Genomic DNA, 21,876 nt, shown 5'->3' with positions numbered 1-21,876 from the left:
TCAAGTCCTCATTTTCATTTTTTACAAATTTTTCATCTTTCCTATTTGAAGCAGAGATATAAATACACTTCTGCTAAGACAAGTATCCATTCTACCAATTTTAATTGATTCAGCTTTTCAAATAGGTTCAATTCCTCTCTTTGCCTATTTGTTCCTTAGAAGTCAAGAAAGCCAAGGGTAAACAACAGCAAACTAAGCTCCTGGCTGTTCTCAAGAGAACTCTTCTACAGAATCAAAACTAATAACACTAAGTGTTCAGACACTTCTGCCAGCTGACAAAAAGATATTTCAATTCCCTTTTTAAACTTAATCCTTAACAGGCTTCTTTGTTCTTACATTTGTTACAGTTTCCTCCAGTCTGCTCAGTTCAGGCATAGATCCCAGAACACATAAGGTACGGTTTTCATTCATTGTGTCCTAAACATAGGAAGAAATCAATACATTCAGCTTTCCCCTTCTGAGCTAAAGAAGCAGTGCCTAATTGGTACAAGCAGTCTTCTGTCAGTCCGCTGCAGAACCATCACTCTGCAATGCTACAAACAACTCAAACACAACCCACTCAGCAACATAAGCAATTATATTGAAAGTTACTAGATATTCTTCCCTCACCACTTTGAATATAAATCACAGCTTCTAATTTAGCAGCTAGCCTCTTGAGACACACACACACACACAGGAAAAAAAAAAAGCCCATAATGGCAGCTGCTTTTGTGGCCAAAACTCTGCAGCTCGCATTCCTATGGAGAGCATCAATCCAGTATCAGCAGGGCTCTTCTACTTCACACAGAGGCCAACTCTTAGTTATAAGTGTTTTCAGAACAAAAACAGTCAGAGTGCTTTACTAAAAATAATGATCTAGGCCCTACTGCATTTTGGCCCGTATTTCATGTTCTAAGACAGCTCCTCATTATTACTTCTTTTTTTCTTAATAAAAAGTTTGTAGACTTTGAGGGGGAGTAGGGAGAGGGAAAAGAGGAAGGGACTGTGATATCACTCCAACGTGCTCATATGTGACAGCTGTGAATTTAACTCTCCTCTTAATCTAGCAAGTAGGCATTCAGCAATTGTGGACATTAAGCTCTCCACAGTCACTTTCTTAGCCTTAAAAAGACAGTTGCTACAATTAAGCAAGGTACCTTCAGCAGATGTACTTAATATAGTGTCTAAGTGGCTTTGATCAAAGATATTTTTTATTTTACATAAATAAATGTACTCAGTGTGGTGAAAAGCATTACCATCTTGATTTCCATGGCCATGTGCCTTAATTTGTATTAACTGGGTGAAATTAACTACTGGCCCTTCCTAAAATTTATCAACCAGTTAATATGTAGTAACATACCAACTTGTGCTTGTGTCCTGGCTATTTATAGGCTGGCTAATATTCTTCTCCCCTCCCTGTTTCCCTCTGCTCCTGCCTCATCTGTGTCTGGAGACATAGCTAATAAAGTCACCTTGAAAGGATAAAAGGAAAAAGTGGACTCAGGGCAATGGGTGGCTGGTTCATACCTAAAGGATAACTGAGTCTGGAAATCCCAGATCTGTATAGCACGAAAGAGCCACTGGTTTATAAGAAAACTTGGAACATCTCACATCAATAAATGAACAGTGAGGCACTGTTTCCAAGTCTTACATCAATACTTTCTTTTCTGACAGTCTTTATAAAGGCCATATTTAAAAAATAACATTCATATTTTAAGAATTCATTGGAATTGAATTGAATTGACAAAAAATGCTTACAATTGTCTTTAAAAGTACATTAGATTGTATTATTGTGGCTACAGTTGGAAATTAAAGGCAAAATTATTGTTAATTCTGCACACTCAGTCTAATGGAAACCTTTCAAAGATTACTATATGCACAAGAATATGGTAAGTCAAATCGCTCAAGTAATTTCTCCATGTCAGACTTCCTAAATAAGCTCTTGTACAAAGATATAATGAATTTTAATTGCATACAGAAAATGTCTGAAATCTAACCACAGGTATAACATATTGTGCCAGCTATTTCAGACCTGCTTTTTTTGTCCCTTGCATTTCATTTTGATCACCCTGTTAAGAATAAGTTCATATGCACAAAGAGAATAATTTTTCTTTTAAATTATTAATTAAAAGATTAATGCACACCTTCAGATCTCCCTTAAGAGCAATGTTCCAATATCTGTACAGCTTTTAATGAGGTGAGCAAGAGAGATCCAAAAACTATTCTTTTCTGTGGTCATATTTTCAGTGTTAATAAGAAAATTTGGCATCCAGTGAAGCACAAGCCTCAAAACCTGCTACAAAATATCACACAGACTAGGTTGAGATATGGAAATAGCCTGTTACAGAAATGCAGAGAAATGGCTAGAAATGAGAACTGCCCTGTTTGACATCCCAAGTGTCCCAGAACAACTTTACTGAGTATTCAAATCAGGAGGAGATTACTATATACTGCTGCCACTCCACACCAATCCCATATTTTACCATGGGCTTACTGTTCCTACAGGGAAAATTATACAAATCCACATTATTTCAGTTGATTGGATATGCAAAATATCCCATTTTTTTCAAGAGGCATTAGACAAACCTTCTAGACCAAGAATCCCAGCTCATGGCATGTGTAATTTCATATGTCTACCTTCAAAATGCCTAAGCAGCTCAGTTCTGTCAGTCCTGCTGTGCCAGCTCAAAGGCCAGTGCTAAATATGCACTTTTATCTTTTATTTGTGGCTTCTCTTTTGAAACATATACTCATTTCACAACATCCCCAGGGCCATCTGGTATCAGGTTGCCTTTCTAGGTATATCTGTCCATCCCCAAAGTATTACCTGGCTTGAACTCAGAGGTTAGGAAAGCTTACAGATAGAAGAAGGTAAATCAGATGTTAGTCAATAGAGAAAGACATAAATAAGTTTTTAAATCTATTATGTTACCGTTCTCACACTGTGGACATGACTGATTCCTTTTCTGCTCATTTCTCTAAGCCAAATTTTTTTTGTATTATAAAAGACAAATTTTAAACTGCAGCAAGTACAAAGAAGTCACTGATCTCTCTTTTTTTTCTTTATGCATTACTATTATAGGAAAAATATAATATCGCTTTGGGTCAATCTTCTGTGAAAATTCACGGAGTATTAAATAGCCTTACTTTCAGCATCCATAATTTTAAATTGCATAAGCAACAGATGGGAACAAGGGTCATTTTATCCATTCTAGTGTGCGTTTTTTAAGTGTTGTACTTCTAGTTGTAGAACCTCTTAAATTGAGGCTTTATGTAAGAAATTACATAAAATAGCAGTTAGTTAAATTCACTATGGGAAAGAAAGACAAGAAGAAATAAATATGATAATAGGATGATTTAGAACAGCATGATCTCTTGATTGCAGTCTAAATATTAATACCTCTGTGTTTACTGTCCTAGTGCATGGAGAGAAAGAGAGGACTCAGGATGACAGACTGCAGCAAGCACTCTTGGTGCGCAGCACCCAGGGAGTAGGACCACTATTAATGAGCTGTGGACACGATTTGATTTGCCCATTCCTGCCATACAGAAAGGAAGAGGACTTAATTAATGACAAATTATCACTTATCTGATAATGCATATGGCTCCTTGCCATACTCTGAAAATTACTTTTATAGTCTTAAGTTGCTCTTACTGTTTTGAAAGGTGAGGTGTTATATATTGACAGAAACCATAAAATCTTGGTTTTAATCTTGTTCCATAGTAGAAAGCAAAAAATAGCAAAAAATAGCAGAACAAAAAAAAGCTATTTTCGCAGGTAGATTTTGGGCTGAATTCAGATTTTCATTTAGTTTCAGCTACAGAGGCTCCCTTCTTTATGTTATGTTATATGAAATTCCTATTCTGCCATTAAAGCAGTCTGGTAAACTACTAATTAGAACTATTAGCCTTAAATATCCTTTGAATTTTGTACATTCAGTCAGCACCCATCCCAAATTGTGCTTTGATCTTTGATGCAAATGTAGGAAGCATTCTCACGTCCTCCCTTGAGGAACATAGTCCTGTCACTTTAACTTTATGGTTGATGCTGCCTGGGGTTAATAATGGTATTGCTCCCAGATGCAATAAAGGAAGAGACCATGTTTTGCTGAGAAAGAGAATTAGACTCACAGTCCCTACAAACTCTTGAATTCTAAATGTCTTATTTGGTATTTGAAATATTTTATTTTGCACTGTATTATAAAAAGAAAATAATTTTAATATTTTTTATTGTCCGCAGGTAAAATGCAATGCTTCATTCTGCCACAGAGTCCCTTTTCCTTTAAGAACAGCTGTATGGATGACTTATTTTGAAAAGATTCCTTAGAGAACATTTTGTAAGACAACAATTGTAAATTAAAGCACAATTATAATTTACATTGAGTCCTTCTGGTCTTTTATGGTCTGACTCTTTATTAGAGCTACTATTAGCAACTCCCTGCAGAGCCTCTTTTTGTAATCAAAATGACAACTCATATCATCAGTGGTAAACATTGTTTGAAATGTAATACAACACTTCTTTGAGAGAGGGACAGGCAGTTTTAAATTTACAGCCTAAGCCTACACTATCAAAATCAATGGAAAATCTCATCAAATTCAGAGGGCTTCTGATTAGGACAAGAGCCACGTAAATGAGTAAGTGTTTCAAGTGGCATTTTTATACTGATAAGAAAATCAAATCATTCCTTTGTGAATTCGCTGTCCTGGGGTGTGATCCTGCTTTCCAGTGCTGCTGATGCACTCCTTCCAATAAGTCCTTAACACAAACACATAGGCAACCCCAGGAGCATCCCTTCTCCTCCAGTAATATCCACATGAGTGTCCATACTTAGGTTTCTACTTGCTTTTCTGTGATGTCTCTAGCCCATGATTCCAGTGCTCCTTTCTGCACAGAGGAACTAATATTGTCACAGGTGAAATTGTTCACCCTGTGAGCTTAGACTCGCTTGTACCCTGATGGCCATGGCACTCTTGTGAAGTGGGAGTTCAGGATTCATGTCTCTAATAAAAGTTATGAATTCAGTCCGAGGTTTTCCACTAAGTGCTCCAGCCATTATGTTACTCAAAGGAGATAGTCAGTGTTTCTTTACTATGAACTGAACTCATCATCTACAGTGTGTATTTCATTTGCTTGATAAATCAAGCCCTTCCAAGGACTTATGCATAGTTTACACACTTCTCTTCCTACCTCTGAGATACAACAGATCTTGGATGGGGACTTCATATCTCTGAACAGTGACATGAGAGCAAGTAAACAGTCCACATGGCAACTTTAGCCCTTAGTGACTTGTGGGTGCCTACTCTCATCTCAGTCCCTAATACATTTTAGTTCAGTCTGTCTGTCTGCACAAGTCCTTCTGTATCTGTCAGACTAGTGCAAAAGTGATTAGTCCAAAGATATTGTACATTTGATTTTTAATACAAATACATGCAACTAGCACGGCATTTTCAATTCTTCTTTCTATAACTAAGTAGCTAGATCACATGCATCTGCAAGAATATCAATTCCTCCCCAGTGTCCTGAAGAAAGTAGTTTTATAGTTCAGTAAAACACATTAAAGTGTGCATTCAAAGTGAAAAAAAAAAAGTAAAAAAAAAAAAAAGTAAAAAGGATCACCGTTATGAAATCTGTGGAGGATTTGCTTTTTTCTCCCTTTGGAAGTCATCCCTTGCTGTTCACAATTATCTTTCTTTACAAGCAAGGAGCTGCAATAAATGGAATTATATTTTCCCTGAAGATAGTGCCTCAGTTCTAAGGGTAATGATTTTATGTATTTATATTGGGAGAGTAATTTGAATTGTGGGAACTACTTTTTTTTTGAATACACACATTTAATACAAATGACGAAATGACAGTATTCTTATATATGGTGTTAAAAAAAGGACTTACTGAAAAGCATTTATACGTTTTGTCTCACAATTACATAATTCTTATACTAACCCTGCTGCCTACATCTTCACATTTTCAAGAGGTGTGAATTTGACAGATCAGATGTCAGTTCAGAAAAAGTACACTAAAACTTGCAAAAGGTTGGATGCCATTCTGGCTACACCGATTAAAGACTGACACATATTTGGAACATGCCAGTTCAAGATTGAAGATGACAACAAAGGAAAGTATGAAGACATGGAAGTTGTGATTGATGGGTGGTACATTATTCTAAATTAATACTTAAACTGGGAGCTGACATAGTGGAGCAAAGAGAAAAATTATGTATTTTATCTGATATGTTGCCCCTCACAATAGCATATACTGAAAGTTCAGAGAAAAATACTATGCCTTTTATAGTAAACACAAAATATCAGGTTAACTCTTTATAAAAATCTCCTTTATAACACAAATCATACAAGCAAATGCCCACTTGATTTTTATAGTTGATTATGTATTACCATTTACTCTGTCAGACCCAACCTTACGATTCTGACAGCTTTAGTATCTCTGTAACCTCGGCACAGTTATCTGCAACTCAGAGACTGCTGTCAAGGTCAAGGTCAAGAGTGCCAAAACCCAAATACCTCCTTCTGGACTCTTCCACTCTTCCTTTCACTTTACCCCAGTGTCTCTAACTTCCCTCCCAGCATGATCTCCTTACCTTTATTTCCCAACATCCACGCCCCTGCCTACATCCCCTCTATTTCTATATCACCTATTTTTAATTTTCCCTCTCCAGCGTTTTCAGACACCAGCACCAGGCTGCCTAACCCATGCTTGTCAAGCAGTTTCTGATGCAGGGTTGGGGCAAGATGGGAGGACACGTGCACTGGGAAGGGGACTTCACGTGTCAGTGATCAGCTGGGCAATCTGACCACCTTTCCATATCACCTATTTTTCCTTGCATCCTCAGATCCTTTCCTCATGGCCAAAAGAATTGTTCAGCAGGCTACAAATTGTGCAACCCTTCTCTTGGATTTCTAGCTGCTATGTAAAAGTGCCTCATAGGACAGATCCACATTGCATATCAGCAGTTGGCCATGTCTGATATGCAAAAATCAGTATGAATGTCCTTATAAGCATCTTCATAAGCCTGTAATTTCTCTCCTTTACTTCCTAACCCGCTCACAGAAACTATAAATGCCTCCAGCCCCATAAGACACTTCTATCTGCAATCTCCTGTGATATTTTAAGTTACACTCTGCCTCCAGTGTCAGTGTTAGTCTTTCTAAAACAGAACAGTCTCCCTAAAACAGTCTAAGGTCTCTTAGTCAAGTCTAAAACAGAAGAACCCAAGGCTTTAACTTAGAGAATTCACTATGGATCATAATCCCTACATCCTGTTTCTCATCTGAGAAACACTTTCATCATTTCATATTTTGAGACACAAAAGTAGTATTAGAAGTAGGAATCGGTTTCAAATATTAAAAAACAAAGTTATAGACTCCAAACTCAGTAGGTTTGATTTTTTTAAAATCTTTATATTCCTTTCTCTTGTTAAAGAGTCTTTGTTCCATCTTTTTCATTCTTTATCTTTCCTCTCCCTAGTTTAATGTCCCTAAAACTTTTAAAGAAAGGAATAGACATGAAAAATACATCTGCTTTGGCCTGTCTGTGCAAATGTTAATCAGAAAGTAATAAGCGATGTTTTGTATGTGTTTCCTTACTAGTACACCACAACATGGTCAGTGCTAAGGCTACATGTTTTCAAGGGGAATATAGAATATTAAAAAAACAGAACAGTGTATTCTTTTTGCAGTGCAGAAACTGTGAAATTCCCAAACATGCAAGTAGTACAACCACTTCCCTTGAGAAATGGAAATTAGTATGAACATGTGATGAAATATACTTCCATAAAAGACAGCCAATTTATCTGTTTTGGTAAGATCCGTTTCAATATTCCACTATTATTATCTAATGTAGGAATTTTATGAGGGGAGTAAAAAAGCAACTGTTAAGATTCACTTACACTGCAGTGAGGTGCAATGTAGCTACCTCCAGTTTTACATGTGATTGTTTGAATACCATCCTAAGTTTAACCACAGTTTTGGAGAGAATTAGGTAAGCCATTTATTTCTCTGATGAGGACATGCAAGTGAATTAAAAAATCTGCAGTGAAGTCACTACCAAAAATGTAGTTCTGCCCTTTACCTGCCCTAACAGTGTGCTTCCTCCTCTCCTTGCATCAGTACTACTACCAACATGCCCATCAAGCCTCCCGATCCAGCTGTGAACTAACTTTTTTTCTTTTCTGCTATAATTATTTTTCAGTTAGATCAGCAGTTTGATTCAACTAACCATAGAGTGCCAAAAGCCAATGCCAATACAAAGGTGGAGGTGAAAATATGTAGTCAGGGATGGACAGGAGGGTCCTAGCATCCCTTTGGGCAGCATCATGACCTGAGTATTCAAACTAAACTCATGATACAGCAGGTTAGCCACAGACACACACTGGGTGCTTCTTGTGTCCATATGCACTGAATGTTAGCTTTGATACCCTCTCATACAAGACAGTGTGCAACAGACACACCTTTTGACAAACTGACAAGCAAGGTAACAGATTTTAAAGCCACAAGGGAAATTTCTCAGAGCAGCATTCTGCTTGCAAGTAAACTGCTGTAAAACCCCCTCTGCTTTTGGAAGCCGAGCTCTTTCCTGCAGAACGATCATGGGATGCTGAGTGTCCCAGCCCCAGCATTGAAAATGGAGAGTCAAATTCACAAGTATAAGCCTGTATTTTGAGCACTGGAAAATGAGAGGGTTTCCTCTACTTGCAAATTCTTTCTCCAAGAAGGGGGGATAATCAAAGCAGCTCTTTAGCAGTAGAACTTACACTACTATCACAGTTCCTATCTATTCTCCACCCATCAAAATTTCAGTAAAACCCTGATATGTAAGACAAAGGCTTTTACAACTCTTGTTTTAGTCATCTCCTACAATCTAATTCTTCCATGACTGTCTTTTTTTCATTCTGTAAGTGACATTTACTGCAATTCTTCATAAACCCCTGAGAATTGGATTCCTTACTCCTGGAATCGAATGAAGTATGTGCACAGCCTGTCAGCAGGTCACATGTATCCTGCCAACCTACATCTAATAGATTTTTCACTTTTCATCAGTGGATTTCAAGACAGTATGTAGTCTGCCAAATTTACTAAAAAGCTTGCTACAGTATCGCACTTTCAAAATGTGCAATCTGTCAAAGCCAGAGCTCAAAATGTCTGCTACGATGAGAGTCTGAAAAATCTGCTACGGTGTTGGCATTCATTCAGAAAATAATGAGTATATCAACAGAGAAGTAGGGGAAAGGAAAAAAGTTGTGCAGGAGGGGGAAGAAGTGGAGAGGAAAGATTACTCCTAAATGTAATTTGCTAGAATCTGAAGAAAGTACAGGAATTCTTTATGCAAGTGTAATCCAGTTTCATACAAATTCCTCCAGGATGACAGCACGTTAATAGATAAATAGTCTGAGTGCTACATTTAATAATACTGATGAAAAGATAATTTATCATAGATTTGACCACAACTGTACATAGCAAACCTTAATATTGATTCAAACACTGAATACATTTAGCAAACAGTAGAAGACAGCAAAATTGCTTGCACTGCTATTGAATATTATGAGATGCTATATAGGGAGAGTATCATAAGAGATAGGTGGAGAGAGTAGGGATGCTTAATTTATTAACAGAAATATGAAGGAAACTGAAGCAATTTCTGAAGACTTGGAAGTAAAGGCAAACTTCAGTTTTAAAATAGACACCACCACTAGCAACAAAATATCCAAGGACTGTGAAATGCAATTCTGAGAACTTTCCTTGCCTGTTTTCCTTCATCCTGTCTTTTAGAAAATACATGTTTACATTCAAAGAACATAAAAAGAGGCAAAAAGAGGGGGGAAAAGACCATTTAGAAAAGAAGAGAATATTTGCATATTAAAAACAAGTTCTTGTGTACCTACTTGAACAGCTGACAACACAGGCAAGTTTTCCTGAACATGATGCTAAGCTAGTGAAAGGACTGCAGTAGAATTTTGAATTCAAAGCACTGCAGAAGAGCTGCTTTACTCCATGTGATGTACCTCTGAAAACAGGAGGCTACAGAAAGTTCCTTGAATATAGGAAGCAAATGCATCCTTAACACCATAGCATTAACATGTCTGAATCCAACCACTTCTAGAAGCAAGCAAGGAAATTAACAGTAAGAATACTGACCAACAACAAACAAACAAACAAACAAAAACAAACAAAAAAGCCACACACACACAAAAAAACCCAAACAAACAAAACAACAACAACAAAAAAAATACCCCCAATTTGGAGAAAGCTTGTGCAGTTTGCTGCAATCAAGAAGGCTACCAAGCTGATTGAAACCAACCAAGCAGTCTTACAATGGGCAGGAGACAACTCACATAAACAGGGCTTGTGAACTAATTTGCATTGCTAGTTTGAATTTCTCTATTAAAAAGTTAAATATTCACTTTCTATTCTAATAAAGTATGGATTCGTTGTTTATTTTAAGTGCCTTAGGTCTTATTTGGGAGTCTCACTAAGAAGATTATGGTTTTTAATACCTAATATTTTGAAGCATCTTTAGTCCCTCTTTCTTTTCCCCTCCTGCTTCCATACAAATATCCTGAACAGGGGGTTCATATCCATAACTTTTGTTTGCATAAGCAAACCACGTTGAGGAAGAGTCCAGTAGAGTTATTGAAGTTGAATGAGTACTTCATAATTTAGCACTATGGCCACAAACTGAGATTCTATTCTACAGGCTTCAGAATAGTGATTTCTTCCCAAATATAAGTATAGTAACTTAAAGTAGATAAATTGCAAAGTTTGTCCTGCAATCTGTTAAACAAATGCAGCCAGAACACATTAAAAAAATATGTAATTTTAATGTAGTCAGCATCATGGAACAACATCACAGCCAGGTCTCTTGAAGCTCCTGCAAACACTCTTATTTTCTAATAGAGACGGTCTATAAGGTCCATTTTCCCCATCTTTCTCCTGCAAAGAAGTTAGGAAGTGTGTGGGCTTCATTTCTTTTACATACATCACAGTTTTGTATTGGCAAACTTAGAAATCACATTTAAATGTTTACAGGTTCTGCCCTGTGGGATCTTCAGAAGGCATCTTCGAATTTTGTTAAACTGTGCCTTCAGCATAAGTATTACAAAATTGTTTCAGTATGTGGAGAGAGACCACACATCAGCTTAACAAGATTTAGAATTTCTTTTCTCCTTCTCTGTAGAAGACCATCAAAACCAGCAGCCTTGATGATCAACCTGTGCCCTGCTTCCAGGTTTATGTATTGTTTTATATTACAGTTCTTTAAGTGATTGCCTCCCACAGCACAATGTAGAGACTTTGGATTGCAATTAAGATGCCGTCATTTCAAATGTTCTTCTTGCAAGTGTCAAAAAGGTACAATAGTTCACTAATGAGTCAAAGCTGCAAAGACTCAAGCACCTATTGTGTGTGAAGAATGTCAGCAGTTTTTGTTGACTTCATTAAGTAGGAGTGTTCAAAAGGCTGCAGATTTAGGCTCAGCAGCTGAAACTTTAAAGCATATGTCTACATAACCGGTTTAAGTTTGACCAGAATGCAGCTTTCAAAGGGAATTTCCTAATCATCCCCATTTAGAAATCAAATCCCATTTGATTCATAGTGCAGAGCAGTATCAGTGTCCGAACTCTGCTTCCACATAAAATGTTTTGCCTGAAATGTTTTTTGAGATCTCATAAGTTTCCAAACTGATGTGAACAACTGTGCTCCATCACAGCCTTTCCCACTCTTAAATGGTTTGTTCTCACTTGAGTTTCTCTACTTGTCTAAAAAGGGACTTCTCAATACGCTACAGGATGGCCAACATGTACATAGATGTTCTTTGTAGGACAACCTCTCTGTGTTTTTTCTTTAAAACTCTAAAAAAGAAGGTGCAATTTGAGAATCAGCTCTTATTTTGGAGTGTGAATGATAGAAGAAAAAAAAAACACAATAGAAAAACAAGCCATAAAATTAAAACAATCAAAAACTAAGAACAGACTTAGGGCATGTTCTTTGGAAGACAAAGCCCACACCATCCCTCAAGGAATTCTGGGCTTGCCAGAGGACTGCAGACTGGATCGGCTCCTTTCCTTTATCCCAGAAGAAGAATCCCATCTAAATTAGCTTTTGATGATGTATAACATTAAGGGAGAAAAATATACATTAGTATTATAAAATCATCTCTGTAGAGTGATCTTTTGTTCCACCAGCTAACTAACCCACTTTTAGTAAAACTATTTGGTTGCATACCCTAGAAGGAGAGAAATGGAGCTCAGCTGGCGCAGTTCCATAATAAGGAGTTAACAGAAGTGGGATTGTACCTGTGTCCCAATCTGGAAGGGACAGAAGTGCTTTTGTTTCTTTGCAGTGGAACCCTGCAGGAAAGTTAAATAGCAGAGAGAGAACCCAATAGAGAAGTGATAATACTACATAGGTTACAACCTGTGCAATGCCCAAAGATACATGTACATACCATGGAGATTATTAACACTCTCCAATTTTAGGCACCTAATTTAACCACTTACTCTCACTTACAGCCAACAGAAAGAGAAAGATATCTTTTTCCAAGGGGAAAAAAAGAGATTCCTTGATCTAAACTGCCCCTGGAGCTGACTCCTTCTTGCTCACTTCCTGCCCTGACTATACAATGGAAGTGCAGAGAACAGCCAGCTACCTTAAATGCTGAGAAATTTGCTGATGTAAATATCCGCCAGTGTGCCTACATTTCCCAAGTGCAAGTACCCTGAAATCATCTTTGAAACCCAACTTCTGAAATCCGTAAAGGAAGCGAAAAGAGTGTTTTCCCTGACTGATGCCTATGAACAGTCTTTGAAGTGAAATTTTATTTTTCAGTATAAATGTTTTGTCAACTGCTTCCTTTCTCACTTACACACACAGTCATGAAGTTCATCACGTATTGCCCCATATTGAAACATACGAGTCACACAAGCCACCTGGCCCGTATATTCCCCTTATCTACTCACAGTTCATTTCATTTATTATGCTCTCTATTGACACAAGTTTCCATGCAGTGGTTCCATCGGGCACCCTTGCGTCCCCGCTCACATCCAGGGCTCAGCGCCAGCAGTCACAGCAAACATCCCCTCGCAGCCAGCGACCAGGCGGCAGCTCCCGGCCGTGCTTCCCTGGGGCTAACCCCGCGGGGTGGGAAGCGGCACCTCTCCCCAGCTCCCAACAAACGCTAGAAGCAACAACCTCCTTCCCAACCGACGAGCCTCACTTCTAGCGCTACCAGCCGCATTTACAATATTTTCCCTTCAGGGGACTTTTAGCATTAGATGTGCCAGGAATTTCATTAAAACGCAACAATGACTTAACAGCTCAAGTCTTCGGCGGTTTTCCCTGGGAAAAACTGGCAGGATCGATTCCGAGCTGCTCTTCCCGTTACACAACGCCACGGTGCTTCCTACACGCGCCACTGAGTTACGAGGATGCTTTAAACATGCATTACTCTTCCCACTCGAACGAGATGTCGGTTTTAATGTCTGCTAATAACACAGAAGCATTTTGGTGATTCAGAGTGTGGCGGCTGACTCACAACTCACTTTGCGCTATTGAATTCAATGCAAATTGCCAGAGAGGACGAAAGCCTTGCGAACGTGAGCTTCGGTTTGGAAGAAGAGGTTTGCTTCTGGAAAATGTTTAAGCTAGGAAAAAGCCTACTTGATTTTTTTTTTTTTTTTTTATGAATATGTTGTTGATAAACATTCCCATTATCAAGGCGCCACGAAGGCTGGTGGGTCCCTCAGGGTCAGGCACGGGGAGCGGTGAGGGCTCCCCCGGAGAGCCAGCCGGGCAGGGCCTGGCGGCCAGGGCCTGTCCCATTCCAGGAGCAGGGAAGCCGGGGGCAGCCCCAGGCATCAGGCACCTCCCTGGGGACGGGGATGGGGCCGGGGCCGGGGCCGGGCTGAAGCCAGGCTGGAAGGTGGGCCCGTGGGTGGGCCCGGCTTGGCGAGGCCCCATGTCCGGGCAGGGCAGGGCTGTGGGGAGCTGGAGAGCGGCCCTGCTGGGGCATCGCTGGGGCAGGGGCTGACGGCCCCGGGGGGCTGACGTGGGGTCCTGGGCCCTAGACAGGGTGGGGGGAGCCCCGGGGGGCTAAAATGGAGCCCTGGGCCATGGGCAGGGCAGTGCATGTGTATAACTGCTCACAGAAGGGAAAAAGGAAGAATCGGCCCTTCAAGGCTACACAGCAACTCAAACTCCTTTAAGAACGTTTACCCCAAAATTGCTGCCAGCCCCACATATCTCGCTGCCCAGAGTCTCCATTGTATAAATATCAGGTAACAGCAACTATGGACTTTTGGAATACAGGACTGCAACACACAGTACATTGAAATTGGAAGCACTGTGCAAGAACCTGAATTTTGCATAGAAAAGCAACATACCCAGTGATCTGGAGTGATATCATATGCCCACACATAACTGAGTCAACAGACCTTGTTTTTAAATGGACATAAATCTTCCACACAGTGTTCACATTTGCTCTCCCAGAGTGCCTCAGAAACCACGCATCTTCCGCCCCTGCCCCGCAAAAAAAGGAAAAAAAGTGACACACTGATGGAGAACTGAGCTTTTTTTCCCTTTTTTTCTGCTTTTAAACGAGATAGTAAGTGGTTCAGAGCAAGTATTTTCTAGATTGGAAGAGTATTTCATTATTGCCTAATCCAAAGACATTCATCAGAAACCCTTCATCTTACAGGTTAAACTTGTAATGAATGCAAGCTTTACTTGTTTCACTGAGATTTTGGCTTCTACCTTCCCACCTCCAGTGCAGTTACTGTCTCACATAGCTTAAAATGGGAAACAAGAGGTTGTTTTCTGCTCCCCAGCACTAGTTTCTTCCCAAGCCCCACATCTGCCTTCAGGTCCCCAGAATGCTCCCTCTTCTTCCCATAGCGGTGGTTGCGTTGGTCGAGGATGGGGCTACCCCATGCACCTCCGCTAGCCCTGGGGCAGGTGTGCTTGACACTACCATTCCTCAGGCCTTTCTGCTTCTTCTTCCTGGGGAGACCTGTAGGTTCCCAAGAGTTCTCCTTTCTCACTTTTCAGATCAGCAACTGTAAGAAAGGGGAAACAAGAAAGAAGGGAGTAACAGCAGCTTAATTTCAACTTATTCTTTTCATGAGAATAGGGGAGCTGATTTTCCCCAGGTTCTGGACCCTTTTTGTTCATTTCACCATTCTCCTCAGAGAAACAAGCAAATTCCTGTATTTTGTTAAGGGGTTGGAGCCAGCAGAAGCTCCCTCCTGACTCAGCTGTTTTCCTCCTGGTGGCAGGGAAGTGCAGAAAGCAGTCAGTTCTTGTGACTTTTCAGTCCTCTGGAATAACAGTAGTACCCAGCCCATCAAAACTTCATTTGCAAGAGCATTACCCATCTATGTAATGTTCCATGAACTTTCAGAAACATTTCCCAAGTCTTCTAGGAGTACAGACTTGAACCCTCAGGATTTAAAAAAAAAGGGGGGTTAGGGGGTTTGAATGACAGTACATCAGCCACATTGTACCTTACACATTTGTAGCAAGAGTGTCACTACTTCAAATTACTAAAAATATTGAAGGGAGTTTCCTAATATTAGCTTTTTTCTAATACACTAGAAAGCCTGCTGTGATGGAAGACAATGTTTCCTCAGCTAAGACACATGTTTTGTGGTCTCCCAGCTCTGAGTTCTTATTGTCTGTCCTTGACAAAGCCCATGCAATGACAGGAAAACTGAACTCTGCCACCAATTAATATTCAGAATAGATGAGCATATGCCCTGGTAAATATTATTAATATGAAGAAAATCTTAAAAATAATTACTTGCACTCAAAGGGAAAGCATAAATATCAATCCAGACATTTAGAGCTTGAAAGTTTTTCTACATAAAAATCATGCCACTAATTTTAAGAAAAATCGAGTGGTTTGTTTTAGGACAGGTCAATTTAAAATTAAAATACTTTTCCTTCTCTTAAAACTTAGTGAACAATGTGACATAAATTATAGTATGTTCTTTTATTGTCTTTCCCTAAAATAGAATGGTAGGAGAGAGGAAGACATTAACATCTATATAAAATGTGAACCATTAACTGTAAACTAAGAAACAGATTTAAAAATGCACAAACAATAGGAAACAGAGACTACTTACTGTTAAGTTGGATACAGTACATGATTCCAGAAGTGAATCTAGAGCTAAGAGAAAAAAAAGTTCCAATTTCTGTTCACCCAGTTCAAAAAGTGGGGCGTAATATTCACATTTAGGATCCACGTTTCTCTCTTTCTCCCTTAGTAAAATCCAAAAACTTGATCCTATTTTACCATAGAACACAACTATCCAAAGCCAATACATGTGAAGGGGAAGAAAAGATTCTGAAATTCCTTCTTCTCTAGCAATGTCTTTGAAACAGGTCTGTTTACTCCATTTTTTACTGCAGAATTTCTTAGCCAAGAACTATCTCTATGTCAATTATGCAGACCTTTCATACGCTTAATCAGGTATTTTAAGCTAGCAAGGGGTATCCCAATTTAACGTTTATTCTCCAAAGTTCTGCCATCTCTGCAGAAAACATGTTTCAAAACAGTGACAATGTCACATTGCCATCCACAGTTCCTACTGTTCATAACGGCAGCAAATCTTTGGCCAAATACATCTCCAAGTGTTTTCAGTTAACCAGGACTGTACATCCCAACAACATGTATATTCACAGCAATAATATGAACAAAATGCAGACATTTTTGCTTTAGAATTATTTCTACTGCTTAAATGTAAAAAGAAAAAGTTCCATTATAGATATAAGCAGTCAGACACAGCACCTATTTATCAAATAATTTTCTCTCTTTACTCAACAACATAAAACAGTCACCCTCTTTAGTCAATACATCATCTCTAGTCTAAAAACTTCCAACAAATACAAATATTTCTGAGAAACAGGTGCACAGATTCTCTTTTAGCAACATTTGTTTACACCAGAATGGAATCTGTGCAGATGAAACCTACAGTTCATCTTAAAGTATTTGGACAAACTATTGCCAAGATTTTCCACATAATTGTCTCATTTATTTTAATTCATTCTCCTAAGCTCAATACATGTGAAATAACCCATAATCTTACATTCCTAGTGACCACTGGAATGACTTCATAAAATGTCATCAATATAAAGCATATGGAATAGAAGACTAAGCGTATATCAATGCTGTATTAAAGGAGAAGGGAAAAGTGCACTTTCAAACATTTCTGCTTTGCCATTCTAGCCTACCAGCCATTTAGCCTATAAATCAGCGGATTTACTCTTTTATAGACTCTATTCTTTCCTTCAAAAATGGACTGATCCATCATTATTCAAAAACGCTATGTTCATTGGCTATGAGTGTCTTTCTGCAAGGACACATCAACTTTAAAAAAAAAGCCAGGCAAGCAGACCATTAAAATCCCAAAATCAGATATAAAAGTGTAACAGTAAATTTAGTTGAATCAGTGTTGGGTTTGATTTTTGGCTGTTCCTTAATTTAATACACAATCACAGTTGTAATTACTCTTATTCCGAAAATATTTGATGCACTCATGCAAACCAATAGATCTTGGAAACTAGGAAGTGCATACCTTTGTGTTCATGCTTTAAATTTTCCTTGAAGGTGATTTGCAAGACCCATACCTCATACAAATAAAATTTTAAAAAAAATTTAGAAAAAAAAAACACAACCGAAAAATCCTAAAGGTAATTTGTATATCAGGTGGACTTCATTGATCAATATCATCTCTTTCAATTATGCAAATACTGCATGCTTAAATCTATTGTGTAAGATACTCAGCTATTGCAGGTGGGAAGTTAAGCATTTCTAAAGGAAAACAGTTTTGCTACCTACTACTTGTTTCAGAACTTTTTTTAGGAATCAGCTCTGATTTTGACAACATTAGATGCACAGCAGCCGGAGCAGCAGGCGATCCAGGCCCTTTAAACACAATACCTACAAACACACAGGTGACTTATAGAGGTGTCCACATTAATATTTTCACTTCCTAAGTTCATGAAAGGAGATTTTGACTGCAGTCAAAGGTTTGACTCAATTTGAATGATTACTTCCTCATTAAATGTTAAATATATTAAGTAGCCACTACGCCAAAAGACCTCTTTCAGCAATTACACCTTCCTTTTACTAAGAGCTGATATACAGGCAAAAGCCTCAGTTTGAAATAGGCACGACACTAATAATTGAGAAGATACACAGGCAAAGGGAAACACATAAGAGCTGAAAATTAGCCTTTTGCAGGAAAATAAGAGAAGGTTTGTGGAATTAAAAGGAAATGTATGCAGCACCCATACATTCAAGCAGATGGCAGCTATTTATTAGTGACCCACAGGACTGTGGTTTCAACATTGAACTTGCATCTGATTTATCCTTAAAAGCATCTACAGTAACACTAATTCCTCTGTGCAATGAAGCAGACTTCTCTGCTGTGATAAGAGGGATGCCACTGTATCCTTCTCTCGCTATAAATACCTTGTGTATACAGCAGTTCAGATGACCGAGGGTTTCAGTATGAGATTTACAATAGGAAGTTAGGCCACAGGAGCCCCAGCATACTCTAATATTGTTATGGAACACAAAGGCTGTGGACAGCAAGCTGTAACATAAGGCAGCTGGAGTGAGACTGTGCATTTAAAAGCATATTCTTACCCAAACCTATTCCCTTGACACTTCAGAACAGAAGAAGATGTATACATTCATTCTGACTTCTTGACTGATGAGAGCTTTTCAGGACAGAAAATTCTTGCTCTGTATGAAGCTTTGTATAACAGAGTTGTGCTGGTCAGATAATTCAGTGCAAATGGAATAAGCTTGCTTAGAGGGATTGCTGTGTGTAGAGTTCACTCATTGAGGAAAACCAAAAAGCTAAACCATGAGTCAGCCTCAAAGGATGCTGAAAAAGAAGAGGCTCCTGCAGGCTGGTTTTGCATTTTTATCCCCTAAACAAAGCTTTTTCTAAAGGGGGCAGTATGATTTCTCAGACTTTTTGGTGGCAAAAGAAAAGATGAAATAACAGTAAGCTGGAAAAACAGCTGAGTTTCCCAAGGCACTGCAAAAATCATGTAATTTTTGGCATTTACAGAGATGAGCTAACTTGTTTAAAAACACATGTATTAAGGTTGCTTTGCAGATGACCAGTTCTCAATTCCTTTGTGTAACCATGCCAATGACATTCTCAGCTAGTTGGATTAAAGCCTCTGAAAACTAACTCACTGAAAGACAGATTGTGCCATGTTCTGAACCAGTGCTTCAGGTTTCCAAGCCTTTTACATGTCTTTTCAGTTTCTAGTATAGCTGTTAGGCTCCTAGCAGTCATTGAGCACAGGTCTGGAAACTAAAATGACCTAGTGAGGATCAGGAAACCTTCCTAAACGCAAACGACAATGTGTGGGAAAAGGGAATAGAGAAAAGAATGGGGGGAAATAGGCATCACAGCATTCAATTCTCCCCATACTGCAAAAGAAAATGTGATTGCCTGGATTCCAGCACCTCCAGAAGTTATGAATGAGACATACATGGCATCAGCTATGGTTAAAAGCTCCATTTTATCCTTCATAGTTTGACAAATGTTACAAAATGGGATGTGCTCTTATATTAAATGTAAGAAGCAACAAGTTACTGACTGAGGTACTGGAAACAGTCAAAGCTCTAGGTGGCAATGACAGGGCAAGTGCAGGAACAAAATCGTGAACAGAACATTCAGTAGTATTTCCACTGTTCCCCAGTGTTCTCCTTACACTGGAAGATGGGAGATTTTTGATCCTTCCTCTTGAGAGTTGTAACACAGTTGGGCTAATGCAATTTCTAGGACAAAGAAATGATAAAATTAGACAAAAGCTAAATACAAACAAAAGATATAGATGGTTCAAAATTTCTTCACAATCTCCTCTGTAACAGATCAGGGAAATATAGCAGCAGAAACAGACTATTTTTCTGGGGACAATATCAGTGAGATCAGTCCTTGGACCATTTACTCAAATCCTGAGAAGTGCTGAAATAAAAAAAAACCCTGATGTGCATTCAGCATATTGCAGAGAATTTGGCTACTGGCAACAAGATAAAAAATTTAAACAAACACAATTAAAAAGAAGACAGAAATCAGGCTTACTGTTACTGCCAGTAAGATCACTTACTGTTTTTTCTGAATCGTTCATTGACAATGCAGAAGTTAAACTCCCTCCTGAGCATGTATGCTCAGTTGCCTCGATGGAGCATTCCCAAATCGCTGCACAGAGCTACTTGCCCAAGTCCTCCTAGCCAGATCAGGAACAACATTCAGACTCCTCTGCTTATAAGGATGGGGCATATACTTTTTAAACACTCACTGAATGCTGTTGCTCCTTCCCCATGACCACCTCACCGTTTCATCTTCCTTTGCTCCTGGGATATTCCAAGTCCCACAGCCAATCCTTCTGCCTTGCTGAAGGTGCTGTTACTGTTCAGGTAGACAGAAAACTCTCTTTGACTTCAATGATTGCAGTTCACTGTACACTGAATTGTTTCAGTTGCTGTAAAACACAAATGGTGAGCTCTAATTCACTTTAAATGTGATAGAGAAGAACTAGTCATCAATGCTTCACATGTCGAAGCTACATACTTTCAACAAAGCTGGCTGAGGATGGCAATGTCACAGGAAAAACTGATTGCACGGTTGTGTTTCCCTGGCAATTTAAAGATACAAGTGAATCCACTTGTTACTTTCAACACTCCTCAAAATTCTACCAACTGTGCAAACAATATGTCTAATGGCACTAGACTAGCAGAGCCTGCTTGAAATTAGGTATGTGCTCTGAATAAGAATATCATTGGAAAGCCTGTAACAAAAACTCCCCTGAAACTACAACATGACGTGAAGTATGATATGTCCCCTGCTATCTGCAGTGGAATCAGAGCACCCATGAACCCAGATCCACAACAGCATCAGCTCCAAGGAACCTGAACCCAGTTCATGTTTTGCAAGAAGTCATAACCTGTAAGCTAAATCAAAACCGAATCTCCAAAAGCACTCATTCTGGCCTTATGATATACTATTACATGAGAGGTAATAGTTCATGTAATTAGAGTTTGTATGCATAGACTGAGACGCCAGGCTGTAGAGCAACATTTACTTTGAGCAGGCTTGTGACTTGGATTACATTTCTCTGTGGAAAAGAAGCATTACACGTTAGTGCAAGTGGAAGATTTAGGGCATAAATAGAGCACCCATTTACTCTGATAAAACACAGGTGGGGACACCTTATTCCCCAGGGAAAGGAAATAGTTGACTACTGGTAAGGGTAAATCTCAGACCATATATATCTTGCAGCACTACAGAAAAATATGGAAGAGAAATAATGAGGAAAATATCTACATTAGTGAGTAGAAAATGGTAATAAATGGGATCCCACCTCTCCCAAAATTAGAAAGATCTTCCTCCTGCACAACATGCATGCTGTGTGAAACTGCATGGACAACCCAACTTTCCTGGAATCTGCATCATTCACATAAGCAAACAGAAAAGAGCAAGTCAGTTACCCATACAAATGGGGCATGCCATTGCAACAGCCTAAGGGTTAAAATTCTGTTCCTCTCTATATTGGAGACGAAGCGATGCTCACCTGAAGCTCCGCATCTCAAAGAGTTTCTAATGAGATGGCACATGCTGCCGACTGTGGATCAGAAATCCACTTTAATCCTCATGGTTTGACAAATGTTGTAGAGTGAGCTGTGGTCTTACCATACCCCAAGCAGGAAAACCGGATTCAAGGCATTTCTCAGATGCTTTGCTTTCTCTAAAGATTGTCCTCAGAACCAAGCCTGAGACTACAATGAAGCAAGTAGCACACCCCAACATCGCTGTTGAAACAGCTGTTCCATAAAGAATGGAATTCATGATCTGTAAGTCCAGAAGA

At 39.0% G+C, this 21,876-nt stretch overlaps 1 long non-coding RNA gene across 1 annotated transcript in view; it reads right to left on the bottom strand.

The window, feature by feature from the left end:
* The window catches only part of LOC128143419 (uncharacterized), a 33,292-nt gene extending 11,860 nt beyond the window's left edge, over positions 1-21,432 (bottom strand). Inside the window, exons 1-4 of the long non-coding RNA XR_008235749.1 lie at positions 21,373-21,432; positions 20,346-20,493; positions 14,949-15,038; positions 14,418-14,502 (exon numbers count right to left, since the gene is read on the bottom strand). This is a non-coding gene — a long non-coding RNA (uncharacterized LOC128143419). The remainder of the gene's footprint in view (positions 1-14,417; positions 14,503-14,948; positions 15,039-20,345; positions 20,494-21,372) is intronic.
* Positions 21,433-21,876: the final 444 nt, after the last annotated feature.

The sequence above is a fragment of the Harpia harpyja genome, chromosome 6, assembly GCF_026419915.1.
Source record: "Harpia harpyja isolate bHarHar1 chromosome 6, bHarHar1 primary haplotype, whole genome shotgun sequence".
Classification (NCBI taxonomy): Eukaryota; Metazoa; Chordata; class Aves; order Accipitriformes; family Accipitridae; genus Harpia; species Harpia harpyja.
This window is presented reverse-complemented; position numbering and strand designations above follow the sequence as displayed.